Source organism: Buteo buteo, chromosome 10 (assembly GCF_964188355.1).
Source record: "Buteo buteo chromosome 10, bButBut1.hap1.1, whole genome shotgun sequence".
Taxonomy (NCBI): Eukaryota; Metazoa; Chordata; class Aves; order Accipitriformes; family Accipitridae; genus Buteo; species Buteo buteo.
This window is the reverse complement of record NC_134180.1, coordinates 43,373,187-43,389,042: the sequence shown is the minus strand read 5'-3', so window position 1 is coordinate 43,389,042 and position 15,856 is coordinate 43,373,187.

Below are 15,856 nucleotides of genomic sequence, written 5' to 3'. Positions count from 1 at the left end.
GTCTCACACGCCTGTGCTGCGCACGGGCATTTGCCCAGGACCCAAGGAGCGATGCTGTCTCACAGATGATATTTTGCACTGTTTTTCTCCACCCAGTATCCTCACTGGTCCTTGTGCGGGGGCTGATTTCACCACATCTGAACAGCAGCATCACAGTGTCTGCAAGCGTTTTGTTGTGTTTGGTATTTGAGATTTAAGAAACAGAAGATTTCATAGACTTCTCTTCCAGTTATACATCCATTCCTGCCTAAGGGAAAGTAAAAATCCAATTTCTTCTCAAATAGAATGCCAAGGATCTGTCAGCAAGGAGACAGAAAACAGCCCCTTTATGCTGTTAGACAGACCAGCCCACCAGACATAACAGGGCAGCATTGTGCCACTCTGCTGCCTGCTGCTTGGATGTCACTTGTGAAAGAACCACATCCAGAGGGAAGAATAGCCCCAAGTGCCCCTCCAGCAAGCCAAGGTGGGCAAAAGCTGCCTACTGTTAATTCCACCCAGTACCACCAGTGAGGAGCCTCACCACCACGCTTCATAGCTGTTTTTCCAACATCCAACCTTAAAATCCTATCCCATTGCTGCTCTTTTTATTGAAATGTTATCAGTTGGCTAATGACTTTATTAACATCAGGCAATTAAGACCTCTCCTAATACTGACTTTTTAGAGCATTTTCTCTGTCTCTCTAAAGTACATGCACATTACACTAAAGCACAATGTCATTGCTCTGACTCCATGCAATGCACTAAAAGGGCAAGGAAAACCTTCCCCAAAGAGCCACAGGTTACCCCATATAGCATCAGCCCAGCTCACTTTGAATTTCCACAACAGAAGCAGCTACTATACCTAATGAAATCTTTTTCTATTAAAAAAAAAAAATCTATATAACAGTCTGAAGAAACAGATTGCATTCTGCATCCTCTGGGGGTTGCTGCACACAACCTGCAGCAGTTCCTGCATCTCAAGATTTTGGGTTCTGTTTCACCAAACACACCTTTTCCTGGGACAGGCAAACTTCCGGAAATGACACTTCCAGTCATTTCTGGGTAGAACACACATATGGGGCACATCTGATTCATGAAGACAACTGGTTACCTTGCAAGTACAGGTGGAGTAAGCATCTCAACAATTGCTACCTAACTGGTCTTTCCATAAGCCAGTTGGCTTTTTCTCAAGGTGATGCTGGTGGCCAGGCTGATGGAGGAACAAGAGAGCCATACTCCAGGGGGCATGAAAGGAGACATGAAATAAAGTGTACCCAGACATGAGCCTGCTTGCTCCAGCACACCTGGAGCAGGACATCTTAATGGCTACTGAGAGCTCAGAGAAAGGCAGGTTCACTGCTGATGAACCAGGGGGGCTGGGGGAAACACTTTTCCTGAAGGCAGGGGTATAGGTATGGTAAGGAGAACACACATAAAAGCAGGGAGGGAAAACCAACCCATTTCATGCCTTTACATTTCTTTTTGTTAAAGAGGAGATTCTTTTATGGTTTGATTGATTCCAAAGACATTTCTCAGCAAGGTGGATCTCTATGTTGGCAGCCTTCCCAAAGCCAGTGCTCACCACCCAGCTCGCCAGCACCCAAGCCATGGCTCTGGGCTTAGCTCCAGAGCACTGCCTTAAATAACTCAGCAGACAGTGATATTATTACAAACATGAAATCACAGATGCTCAGACAAGTGATAATTTCAGTTCAAAAGAAAAATACTGCTCAAAGCAAAGTTATGAAATTTATGAATAAACTTCATTCTTAACAGGTTTTGTCACATATGTTGTTCACAAATAGCAGCACAATAAAGCAGCAGAAAGGATAGGTCAAGAATGCAGCCAAATCTTTCAAAACAATTTTTGCAAAGCACTCAACAGTTGTTAGAAGTTAATACCAAACCCCAGTACAAAAAAGGGATCTATTAATAGCCTTAAGTTTTCCCAAAGGAATATCAGTTCTCCCTATAACAAACTCCTTAATATGCAAAATCTTTTTCCTCCAAACACCCATATAAGATCTCTCCATCAATGGCACAAAGCACACTGGCTTGTAATCACTTTCTCACACTGTTTCTAACTTCTGCTTTCCCACCACTTCTGCTGTGACATCTTTACCTTCCTTTTAATCACCCGAAGTCCATGCACCTAAGCAGAACTTCTGGGGCTTTAAGGATATCACTACATGTCGTCTTTGGGGATCTCCTTTTTCCATTCTGACCCCATCACTGTGCTGAGCAGCTTCACCTTGGCAGCTCTGGGCACTGCCTGCTATAAAATATCAACAGTGTGCACAGCTGGAAATGAGTGAAAAATACACAGCAGCACTAAACCCATAAGCTGAGGTTCTTTTTGTGGAAAAAAAAAACCAACAAAAAACAACAGTGAAGAGTTGAGGGCTACTTGTTGTAAGTAGTGTTTAGTATAAAAAGGCATGGGCTAATGAGGATGGTCTGTAGGCAAGTGATACTGGTGTTGAGAAGATTTTGCCTGGATCACCATGCGGTTGGGATAACTCCTGAGTAAATAAAGAGACAAAGTCAAGAGACAAGCTGCTTCTTGTCTACAGCAAACCCATAGCTAACATGAAAAGGTCTCTAGATGGCTTCTAGACCAGCAGGAAGAGAGGAGGAGAATTTAAGAAAACATATTTTATTCCAAGGATAATATTCCTGCTGATCAACCAAACTGGGAATCTATGAGACAGGCTAACTACCTTCCATACATAAGCTGCACAGGTAAATTTTAACTGGCTTATTTTCAAGGAGAAGTCTTCAGCAGTGAAACTTTATATTGGCTGTGAAACATCAGCTGTAATTCTGGAAGCTGTAAGAAAGCCAGGGCAGAAACAAAACTTGAATGAGATGCCTTCAAAGGTATCAACAAAACTGAGAAACAGAAAAGCAATCATTACATGGTTAATTAGGAAAATAAAAGCCTCATTTAAAAATAGTGCCATCTTGTAAGGAAAGGAATTAGGGAAGATAAATACTATACAGCAGAAAACTGAATTTCAGAGAGTATTCTACTTACAGAAAGAAAATATCCAAATCCATTTTCCAGAGACATAGTACTACTCAGGGCTTAACATATCTTCAAAGCACCACACAAGCAGAAGTTTAGCTTCACACTTCATTCTTAAATTTAGCTCATTTTAAAACCCTGCGTGTGGCAGAGCTCTTCACAGAGTCAGCCTCACTCTGGCTCTTTGTTTCCCTGTAATTACTCATTGCACCAAGACCCAAGTCCAAAACACCTGGGCTGATGCTGGGGAGAGCATGGCCATGTCCCCAGCCCCAGGGGACAGGGTACTGGCTCTCCCAAACCACCGCCTGGCAGGGAGCATGCAGAAGAGCATCCTAAGATATGAACTCTTCAACCTATACAATGCTGGTTCTACTGGTATAGATACAGATAGGTATGTCTCTAGCAATCAATAGATGAGCCAAGCCATAAATCTATAGTTCTCACATCTACAACAACCAAGACAAGTAGGTACCAACAGGCTTTCCAAGAAGGCATCTCAAGTTGTCTACATAGGCACCTCCCAACAAGCCACAGGTTAAAGACAAGCATTTGCCATGACTTAAACTCTTCTGAACATTTTGTGGCTGAGTCAGGTCATGGTATGAGAAAATACTGCAGTCCCATGGGGTTGTTGTATGGCACCATGGACTTTAATTATCAGTTATTAAATCAGCTTGGTTGAGCTGTAGTTAAGCACGCTGCAGTATCAGCCTCATTTACACAAACAAACATACTACTCCTCTTACTCAATCCATGGTTATGCTTCCACACTGTTCATTTGTCAATAATAATAATAATCCTAATTAGCTATGAAATCCAGCTCTTGCAGTTTGAGCCGCAAGTTCCAACTTAGGGTCATTTTTTTTTAAGCTACCCTGAATCAAGGGAAAAATCTCATGAACATTTTCACGCAAAAAAGATCAAGATTTAACACCTCATCCAGCTAGTAAAACAAAACAGCATCCAATTTTCAGTGAATAGAGATTAGTCTACACAGTGAAGTCTACACAAGCCATTTATTTTTCAATTAGTGGTCCATCCTTCTACCTCCTCCCTGAGTGCCAAAAGATACAGATGTTCTAGAGAGACAGGCCAAAACACTGCACTTGCTGGTGCTCTGCATGTGCGTGAATGCATTCTTTCCTTTGTTTCACCTACAATGGTTTCACAGGATTTTGGCAATAAAGAACTAAGTTCATTTGTGGTACATCAGTTAAAGGAAACAGAAAATGAATCCCTGAATGCAGCAAATGAATGTTAGTGATCAGAAAATAGCTACAAAGAAATAGAGACATAGCGATCATTCTTCCAAAAAAAAAAAAAAAAAAAAAAAAGAAGGAATAAAGGCAAATTGCACAGCAAGCTGTTTACAGAACTCAAGAACAGAAAATTGCCTGACCCCAGGAAATCTCCACCAGGCAGAATATATGCACAAAATAAAACAGCAGAACTACAAACACCCCAAGAGCTGATATGCCACTTCTGAGGGTGCAGAAGGTGCTCTGCCAGCAAACATTTATTTGGGCGTGGACTCATGTCAAACAAATCTAAGTTAGCCTCCAATGGCACTACTCCATTCTGCAAGCCCCAGACTTCTGAGACACTCCTGACCATCATCACAAGAGATCCAGGAGCTCTCACACATGTTGAGCAAGTAAAATATTAAATTCAAAATTCCACCACTCTGAATTTTTAATTATTTAAATTTCAAAGATTAATTATTTAAATTTCAGACAATATGTACTAATAAACAATAGTTTAAAAACACCTTTAAAATACCATATCTGTAAGTATAAGCCTATTTTCTAAGTCTTTATGTTTCTGCCTTATTAAGTTTGCATGTTTTAAGTACTTATATTTATAATAAAAATAATCCTATTAGAAATAGACTACAAAAGCAATTGCTCCACCTATTCTACCCTGCTCAGGAATCCAGTTCCTGCCTTCATCAGGAGGGACACAAATCAGAGGGTTTGCTGCCAATTCTGGACAACAGCAACCTCACAAGGGGAGACATGGAAGGGGAGTCCAGAAACTGGCACTGGTTCTACTTCACAGGCATTTTCATCACTAGCAAAGATTTTTGTAAATGTTAATTGCTACAGGACAAAATAATCCCAACAAAACCTACTGCAAGGCTGGGTTAATCACACACCATGAAGGGTGCTGGCAGCTAACAGCAGCCACAGCTGCAGGGATGAGCCATTTTCCTCCATCAGTGCAATAACACCACCTGCATGGACAGCAGCTCTTCATTAGTTATATCCCAGCAGTGGCCAGCAAATGCCACGCTCCAGACTGCCCAGCTTAAACAGGTAGATTTGGGCTAGGAAGGCCTTGACAGTGGTGTGGAAGAGGCACATCATTGCAGTGAAGCAACGACACCGCTGCACCATCAAAAGGGGCAACTGATGGCTACCATCCATATCTAAGCCTTCCTCATAAGGAGTGGAAATTGTTCAGTTGTCCTGACCCACCTCTTCCCACCAACATAATGTTTCTTGGACACCACCTCTACCAGACCTCTTCCTAAGACTAGCTATCTGTTTTACTGGAAAGTGAAAGCCACAGGCTTTGCGCACATGCCTCTGTCCCTGCAGTAGAAGACTTGGTCCTTCTACTGGAGACCTGAGGGGAAGATGTTCTAGGCATACTGCACAGCCTACAGCCAAGGTGACAATATACAATACACTCAGCGTACAGTGAGTGTCTGATATGTACTCAGTATATTCTGTAAAGACACTGATCACATCTGAAGAATGTGCTCAGGACAGATTTATACACCAAAACCTGCTTGTCTCGTGTTTGCTCCTTGCCACAAGTCAGTGGGGGTGCTGCTCCAGCCAGGGAGGGTCACCAGGCAGAGACAGCTTTGATGGTGTCTTCAATTCACAACTTTTTTCCCCTGCACACATCATTATCCACAGGCTCAGCCCACATTCAGCCAAAAACTCTTCCCCTGCTTTGTTCTCAGCCTTTGCTCCACAACCTCTGGGCTTTCCTTTTTACTTTTTCATAACCTCCAGGTTTGAGGAGTTTGTGATTATTTTTTTTCCCCTTTTCCAGACCTACCCAGACTTACAGTGCAATTACCAGTGAAATCCTCCAGGCCCCAGCTATTTTGCAATTAGCTGGTTTTCCTACAGGACAGCATTGGAATGAAGGCTGTTAGCAGCTTAGGCCAAGTGACTAAACCATCACATGGGTGATCCCCCTGCCTTTGAGCCTGGGGCAGACAACAGATAACACCCTATCACCCTGATCATCTCTGGAAGAAGGCGGCACTGTGGATAATAAACTTTAAGCACATTATCAGTTGAGATGTTTTTTTAATTACATCTTTCTAAATGCTATGCCACAGCACACATAACAAAGAAACACTCACAAGGAAGGTTAATTGGGATTAGGTATGGCAAGAGCAGTGGCTCTTTGCTCAGAGGCTCTCTGCCTTGCAGACCATCCTGCACAGGGGAGGCAGCAGTCCTGCCTGCACCCCTGCCCCCAGGACAGAGGGGTGAAGGGTCTCCCCAGGGGACACAGGCTCTGCCAAGCATCTGGAAAGAAAAAGCCAAACACCAACGACATCAAGCAGTTCTGTTGTGAATCTTGTACGTGCACGGCAAAGTATTTTTCCTTTAATTAGATTTTCTACAGCTCAGAGGATGCTGGGGGACCATTACAGTCTCCACTACAACACAAGAAAACAAAGCTTGCAGTTCCACGCTTACATCTGAATAATATAAACAGAGCAGCTTACAAAGCAGCAATTTACCTAAACACAATTCACGTGGCCTTTGTCATGATACATTGAATACATAGGCTGTTAAGCCAGTAGGGATATTGGTATTCCTAAATTGCCCCAATTTCAGGTGCTCCAAAGCTCCATGGAAATGCCATAGCATACAAGCATCCAGGCAATGACTTTTCATCACACAATTTTTAAAGGACATTTCAAATGGGTGCTGCTGATGTCTGAGACATACTCAGAGAAAGAAGCTGACATCAAGCTGCAGCCACCAGAGAAGCAGAAACACTACAAACCTGGAAGAGATGGAAATGGGCCCTTCCAGGGGAGCTCAGGTGCCCACCAGCACCTCAAGAGAAGATCAGTTTAAGAGAAGCTCCCTCTGGAAAGCAGCCTTAGGATGGGTGCAAGCCCCCAGGCTTCAGGAGGGGTGAGGGCAGGGGTGTTTAGGAAGGTACTGCAAGCAGGGTCCCCCAACGGTGGTCTGCCAGAGGGTTCCACTGGCTAAGCTCTGCTGCATCGAACAGTGCTGGAGTCCTTCAGGATGGCCCTCAAATTTCAAAAGCAATGTGCTAGCTTCAGAGGAAGCAAAAGCATAGGAAAGAAGGGAATTTTTTAAGGTTGTCACTAGGAGAATGTTATTTATTCTGCTGCTCTACACAGGCCTCATCTCATTGCTAAGCAACCCTGCCTCACAGCACAGCCACGCTGACACTGCAAACACTGGCACCAACTTTCCTTCTCCACTCCCCATGCTGCTTCCTTGGGATGCTGCAGTTTCACCCCTGCACCTTGAGCTCCCCATTTCTCTTCTCACTGCACCAGACCTCCACAGCTTCTCCTGCCACCACCTCCTCACCTACCAGCTTGCCAGGGAGCTCCTCTCATGGGACCCCTGGGAGCTGTCCTCTGCCTGGCATTTTTGGTTTCTTCAAAGGATGAGGGGGTTGTTTGCTCTTTGTTAAGCTGAATCCATCCGCCACCCCACAGCACAGCTGCACAAGGGGTTATGCCTGCTGGTGCAAAGCCAGGGGAGCACAGGAACAAGCAGGGAAGGGCCAAGAATGCCACAAGCCAGGACTGCCAAGTACTCTGCAGCACACAACCCCAGGCTCAACAAAACCCCGAAGTAGGAGACACAGCAGTTACCTGCCATATCAAACACTAGCCAGGCCCCATCAACTGCTCTGTGCTCCTTCCAGAGAGCTTAAGTGTTACTGCAGTACTATTAACATATTGGATTTGGGGACCACTTTGATGCCACTCCCCTTCACCTTCTTTTATCTGAAGTGCATACACTGAATACATACCTATTCTGAAATTCTCTTCTGTTACTGAACCCATAACCAGCCCATTTAAGTCTATATGACCCCGTAAGTCCACTCACTCAAGTGTTTTACAGCTTCATTTTACCATGCTGGTGCAAATGTCTGAAGTGGCTTCTGGCTGCAGCTTCCAATATTTCACATTTCCTTATTGGCATCTCACTCCTCACTCATTACACTCTAAATTCAGCTACAGAAAAATGGATAACACTAATACTTTCAGTAGCATGCACCTCCTCACATCACACACAAAGGGGGCTTTTCCCAATGAATGTAGCAGTTTTTATGGTAGCAGGTCTCCTCTGTGTGCAGAAACAAGCTTCCAAGATCAATCTGGCTCTTGCTTTTTTGCCTCTAGTCATGCTGGGAGTACCATTACATTTCATATCTATCTTCTTTTTACTGCATATTTTCTTCTGGTTGACTCACACACTGAAGTTTGGATCTTCATGGACTTCTTACATCTTCTCAAAACACACTTTTTCCTCTGAGAAGCAATTTTGTAAAAAGGCTCTACCTGACTCAGCAGGTCTGCTCCCTGCACACATTCAAAGCGTTATCTGCTGACATCAGTGACAAAAAAAAGTTTTTACCGAGTTTTATTTCCACAAACTCTGTGGTTTTCACACAGTCAAGACTGAAAAGAGGTCTGCTCTACCCCAGGGGTCACCACTAAGCCACCACTACTGAAATTAAGAGGTGTCACAGGTTTTATTAGTGGCTTGAGCCAGAGCTTGCTCTGAGAGTTCAGGCTGCATTTCCAGGGATAGCAGTTAGAAAAACATTTATGCTGAAAACCCCTGATACACGCCACCTCGAACCTCACTCCATCGCTATCACAAGGCAATTTTTCAGACCGGAATTGCACTTCAGAGCTGTCGGCCTTATCAGGCATTGCTCGCACTAACTGTTGTCCAACACTGCAGCCAAATGTCATCTTTTTTTTCTTGGGCTCTTATTCTTCCAGTGCATTGATAAGTTTAATATTGTTCCCACTTCCTTTCTTAAATGCTGTCTAATAAAAGTGTCACATCATTCTGGCACCCAGTACCTGTTTCTTTTAGGAGTCTTATTTGTACGACCAGGCTTTCACACCTAGCCCTTCTACACAGACTTCAGAGACCATTTCGATTCACACTGCCCAGAGGTTTATGCATTTACAGCAATTTGGCAGTGGACTTGATCATGCAAAATGCAGGGTGAAGCATGGGACAAGCAACCACGCGGGATGTCCCTGTGCAGCCTTTCTGCACAAATGCTACAGGAAATATTTCATTGCAGCACAGGGCAGGGAAGGGGTTAGCATCACAGGCTTCAGCCTTTGTGGTGAGCTTGGAGACAATGAGAATCAGGTGAAAATGCTTGAGATCCAAGTCTTCAGGCTCCAACCACCCAAGTCTTTCTGGAGAGATACTTAAGTAAATGACTCAGAGCTGCAAGGAACCTGTGCCTTTAAAAACACAGAGAAATCTGAAATGCTACAGGAGAGCCTCATGTTCCTCCCTGACCAGCAATAAAACTTGCCTCACACAAGACATTTTAACAAAGTCTGCTACTCTGGGGCAAGAAATGTTAGCGAATGCAGCAGATATTACTGAAACTTATACAAAGCTCTATAGAAACAGAAAGGTTTCCTGATCTGGTTGCAGGCAGTGAGAAGACAAGAGGAGTTTGCTATACCTGCTCTCAGCCTCCTGAGCTGTTAAGAGTATCTCTCTGCAGAGCCCAGGGCTGCCTTTGCTCTCCAAAGCCAGGATCCCTGTGACCACCCCCCGACCAGCACATACAAACTGCCAAAAATCTCTCACAAAGCCTGCTTGGGTATGAAGCTGCTTTTTGTATCACAACAGCATCACATCTACAACAGCACCCGCCTGTACAACAGGAAAGCAAAGCTGGGAAGAGCAGGACGGCACAAGGAAGGAGATGGCAACGACCTGCCCTACTTTAATGCTATTTTTGAGAACTCTCTCTAAAATCTGGGACTATGACATGATACATCAGGCATCCCCACACCCAGCATGCCACCACATCCAACCTACTACCACTACTACTGACCCTGAGCAGTGCTAGTATTGTCTTTCTTTAAAACTACAAAAAAATGTCTTCTAATTCTAATATATTAATGACAGATGCAAGTAAATTTTCAGAGTTCCCACATACAAGTGTGTCCATTCAAGTAATATAAAGTTTTGCAATTCAAAAAGCATTTCTTCCCAATATTCACTCCAGGTATGTTAAGTGTAACTATAAAACACAATGGCCATATCTATACAACATTGCATAGTTTTAGTGGGTAATCATAGTCCATTTTGAATTAAATCAGTTACACATATTAAGTCTTCATATTTTATTAACATATCAATTTAAATGCAGTATCACATTTAAACAACAAATTTTGTTCAGAATCATTATGAGCAAACTCAAAATACAGAGGGGTTTGTTTCCTTTTTGGAGGCGGCAGATGCAATTTCTCAATACTTGAATGGCAAATGAAGAGCATAACCTTGTTTCAGGAGGCTCCTTCTCTTGTGGGTTTTAAATAGACTGTCACGAATGCAGACCTGCAGCTCTTTCCTGCATACCAATGTAAAGCTCTATGTGCACTACCCTCATGGGCTGAAAATACTCAGGACTCAGCAACTTCCCATTAAAACTAAAATCAGTTTTAAAGGAAATGTCATGGCCAACTCAAGTTTATCCATAGTAATAAAAATTGTTTATTTTCTATTCTGTTTCAAAATTAAAGAAATCTATGGTTGCCCATAATAATCCCAGGAAAAGGCAGCTGTATAGCAGAGCAACAGCCTGTTAGCAGCACTCTTGCTTTCACAGTTTTACCATTTTTTCTTGGTATAACTGCTTGGAATGGAGAAGCTCCTTTCATTTGTGCTCAAGTCTGATGGGGAACAAGACAACCCTTTTTCTAGGTAATTACAATTCAGTCTTTTGTTTTGTTTTTGTTTGTTTTGTTTTGTTTTTTTTTTTATTAAATATTTCCTTTTACTTCATGATTTTTCTCAAAAAAATAATAAAAACACACCTCCATTATAGACTGTGCCCAGATGCCCCGGTCAATCCAGCCTCCAAGAGCACACCCCGAGGACATGTTCCCTGCTAGGGAGGGTGCAGGGAGCGGGGGCCCAGCACCCAAACCCCCACTGCCAAGGGCCCTGAACCATGACTGCCACACTTCCAGCAAGGAAACTAAACATTTTGAAACCCATGTGGAAAGCAGAGATACCCCTCCCAGGAGGCAGATTCCTCTGGTTCAGGCACCAGCCACCCATCACACCCGAGCTAGGCTTTCAGATGCACACTGCAGTCCTGAACCAAGGCCAAGGACATTGTTATCACTTCTCTTTTACTGTTAAGGACTGACAGCTTGACATATTTTGCATGAATTAAGGTATGCTTAATACCTGCTTCAAAAATAAATGAAACCTAACTTTCAATTAAGGAAATACCACAGCACTGCAAGTCTCCATTCAAATGCATCTCTGAAAATATAGCCTGTGGGAAAATAAATACTGCTCATTTTAGCAGTGTGTCACACAAAGTTTAAAAAATACAATTTTTCATGTCCCTGAAAACCTACCAGCTATAAGGATACCCTAACCAACAGACACCATGCTGCACTATACTGATCAAATCAGAAAAACAATTTTACCACTCAGTGAAAAAATAGCAGTACTTCACCTGCTAGTTCTCACCCAGCCAGCCAGCTAAGCCCTCAAGATCTATTCCTTGGGAGATAAGCAAAAGTAAATGCATAATACAAAGCAACAGTGCCATTCTTTACATTTAATCTACTCAGACTTGTTCTCTGCAAGCTAGCCCTCATGTCTTGTCAGCTCATCCCATTTCTAAAGTGCAACACACAGTGCCTCTCCAGACAAAGGATGGTATATTTAATGGATGCTTAATATGTCAAAAGCACGTATTTTTAATTAATAACACAGAGTTTGACATCATGGGTAATTCACTACCCACATATCTGACTAATACACTGTCTCCAGACCAGCTGAAGAGATAAAACTCACAAAAATAATAAAAGCAGCTTTTTTTAAATCCAAACACAAAAGAGCTTTAGATACAAAGCTGGACAGTAAGCACACATTATTGTTGTTTCCTACTGTGGCTTTTCTCATCAGCAAGGTGGCCTTTTCCAACCACATATTATAGAATAAAGAGATTTACAAATCAAGAGCATCAGAGAGCTGCTAGATAGGGAAATCACAGAGTTCTTCCTTATCTCAGTACCTTAACAGCATGTACACTGTAAAATACAATGTTGACATGCTGCCAGTAAAACTGTGGGAACTTAAGCATCAGTTTGTTTTCTCAGTTTCTGGGCTTTTCAAACAAGAATTTAAAGCAGTAGATTAGGTAGGGGTGATTCCCATTGAAACCACCAAGCCACATATCCATCCCTTCGTATTCAGGATATGCACAAACTCTGCTCTGAGCGTGGCTCTTGCAAGTTTTGCTCCTGTCTCAGGGAGCTCAAATTCAGGAGAAATATAATTTGGTCCCATAAGTTTCCTCCATACATGCACAATAAGAAACCAGGACCGCTGCAGGAGTGTGCTTTCCTTCAACACATGCACAAGCTACAGAAGAGACTGGCTGCAGCACAAAGGTGGGCAGAGAGCACCAAGACAGTGGCAGGGCTCTGCCCACAGGACAGAAGAGTTGAAGTTGTTCAGCCTGACGAAGAAAAGGCTCTGGGGAGACCTTACAGCAGCCTTCTAGTACCTAAAGGGAGCCTACAGGAAAGATGGGTAGGGACTCTTTATCAGGGAATATAGTGACAGGACAAGGGGTAACAGTTTTAAACTGAAAGAGGGTAGATTTAGATTAGATGTAAGGAAGAAATTCTTGACTGTGAGGGTGGTGAGGCACTGGAACAGGTTGCCCAGAGAAGCTGTGGATGCCCCATCCCTGGAAGCATCCAAGGCCAGGTTGGATGGGGCTTTGAGCAACCTGGTCTAGTGGAAGGTGTCCCTGCCCATGGCAGGAGGGTTGGAATGAGATGATCTTTAAGGTCCCTTCCAACCCAAACCATTCTATGATTCTATCATATCACCTGGCTGTGCCATTGTGCCAAGTCCCCACTGGAAGTCACCACAGAAGGTCAAGTAGACTGGAAGGGTTGAGTATTGCTAAAGCATATGATCAAAGAGTTTATTCCTGGTGGAGCTGGAGACAGGCATGGACTTTGGGGCTGGTTTGCCAGAAGGCTAGAAGTTTGGATGCAGGGATTCAGGGTAGGAGCACCCCAAACAAGTGCTCACAGAGGTTGGAGATTTACACCCTAAACCCAGAGGGACAAAAGGCACAACAGATTCAGATCCATTTCTAGAGGGATGAGAGGATAAGAGAAAGGGAGGTAGACAGATACATCACAGAATTTCCATTGAAAGGGCAATTAAAAATGTCTTGATAATCCACTTTCCTCAATTAAATCAATGAGGTGGGCTGGGTCCCTAAGCCAGCAGGTCCTCACATGGCCAGTCTCTTCTCCATTTAATCTGTAAAATATCACCTATGCCATCTTTACACCATGATATGTCGTCCTAATATGTGATGTTTCAGACTGCAACACAATATTGAATAAAACATAAGAGGTCAGAGAAACAGTGGCCTGGGTGTGCAAGCAAAAATAAGCCTTAGACCAGCAGGAAAGAGAAATACATGGTCTTTAAATACATTTTCTTTATTCCAATTCTGTTACATACTATGAAGTGATCTTAAACATCCAAGTAAGACTCAAATGACCTATAAATAAAGAATTAATACACTTAATTAAGAACCAGGATAGTATGTTTATTGATGAGCTTGGGCACTACAGAAGCAGTGAAGATAAAATCAAACAGAGAAATACAAGACATAAAAGGGGTGGGGGGGGGTGTCTGCAAAAGGACATGGGATCTGGCTGCTCACTCCAACCCCCCACCCCCACCCTGGCACTGCAGAAACCCAGCAAAGGAACCCGTGGGCTGGAAAGTCTCTCACAGGTCATGATTGTCAGGAAGAAGCATTAACAAGCATAAGGGAGATTTTACATCACTTGCTTCAACATATTGCAAACATCTTTAAAGATGCATCAGCTTACTCCAAGATTGTCTTTAAAACTATCCCAAAAATCTCATGATGAGTAAGAGCTGGAAGGCTTCAAAACCAACAGATACAGCCCCGCACCATGCCTTACAAGAAGCACAAAGGAAAGGAAAACCACTGCTACCCATGCAAAAAGCCCAGAGAGCCGCAGCCCCTTCCAGGGCAAGGGCCTGCGGGCACAGCCAGCCTCTGTTCTGCACACACCCCAGCTGCTCCACAAGAACCCCTCTCCACTGCAGGCCTTGCACCACTGGGGTGCTCCATACCAAAATCCCATCACAGGGAGCATTAGCATGATACATCAGAATTATTTATTTACAGAAAAGAAGCCAGAGGCAAGTCTATGCTAAAAACTGCTAGGGAGGCCATTAGACAGACTAAAAATATATAAATTCTGTTCAGTTTAAATGCACAGAGATGCAATACACTCCCAACCCCACCATATATGAAGGCAAGGTACACTCAAACTTCACTACAATGAACAGGAGATGCTCTAGAGATAACAAGAAATCATATGTAAATATTGAACAAAGGCTTCCTTGTTCCAACCCTGTTAACTGAGAGTCACTGAGGGCATTCAATTGTTATAATATTGAGTAGCCAGCAAGAAGGTCCAGAAAGATGCATGCAGTGTGAGAAGACGAGCAAGCTATATGGGAAGGAACAGCAGACACCTGCACAAGCAAAGGCTTTCAGAAGAGTCTTCTTAGCAGATAGTGGGGTGTCACCAAGCGCTACCTACAACCAAACTCTTCTCACAACACTGTGCAAAGCAACTTGGAGAGGGAGCCTCGGGGTACTTATAGCCTTCACTCAGACTACACCTGAAGGGTTTTGCTCTTCCAACCAGGGAGGATATCTGGCCCCGATACCGTATTTATTTTTACAGAACTGCTGCCACTGTTTTTTCCACGCAGTAACTAAGCAGTGCTGCAGGAGTCACCCACTGCTGAGCAGCAGCCAGCAGGCACAGAACAATACAAGTGTCAGGTACCCACATGCATCCATCCTTGCCAGTTCCTCTGCTCAACAGGAGCTTCACACAGGTCCTTGCTTCCCGAGGGGAAGGCAATGATGAACACAACATTGCCCCCTCACCACAGGCTCCCCCTGCCCCTCATCCTTTTTCGCAGCACACAGGACAAGAGGTAAAGCTAAATAACAGAAATCTCACATATTGTGTCACATACTTGGTACTCCACTGTGTTGTAATGAGCACTGGAAATAACCGTCTTGGCCAGGAACCTAAAAAATTGAATTATCTCTGATAAAGTTCAGTAATACTGATATTCCCTGCTGAAGTCAACACCAGTCCCAGCTGTGTGCAGTGACTGAAAGAGGAGAGAAGCCTCACTTTCCAGCAAGTACAGACATCCAGAGCAGCTCCAAGGCATCTTTTCTCTTCAGACTGCACTGTAAGACAAGTGATACCACTTTGATATTAATGGCTTGGAGAGCTCACCCGAGAGCATGGCAACTCCAGCAAGGAAATTGGGTCAATTCTCAGAGCTCCTGAACCAAAGCCTTTGTAGAAGCTGAAGGCAAAAAGAGAGCCCACCAGAAAGAGCTTCAGCAGGTAGGTAGTGAGGTGTCCTTTGTTGTGACCCATAGCTTCTCCCTGATGAGGCAGAAAATGGAGATGGATGGAGC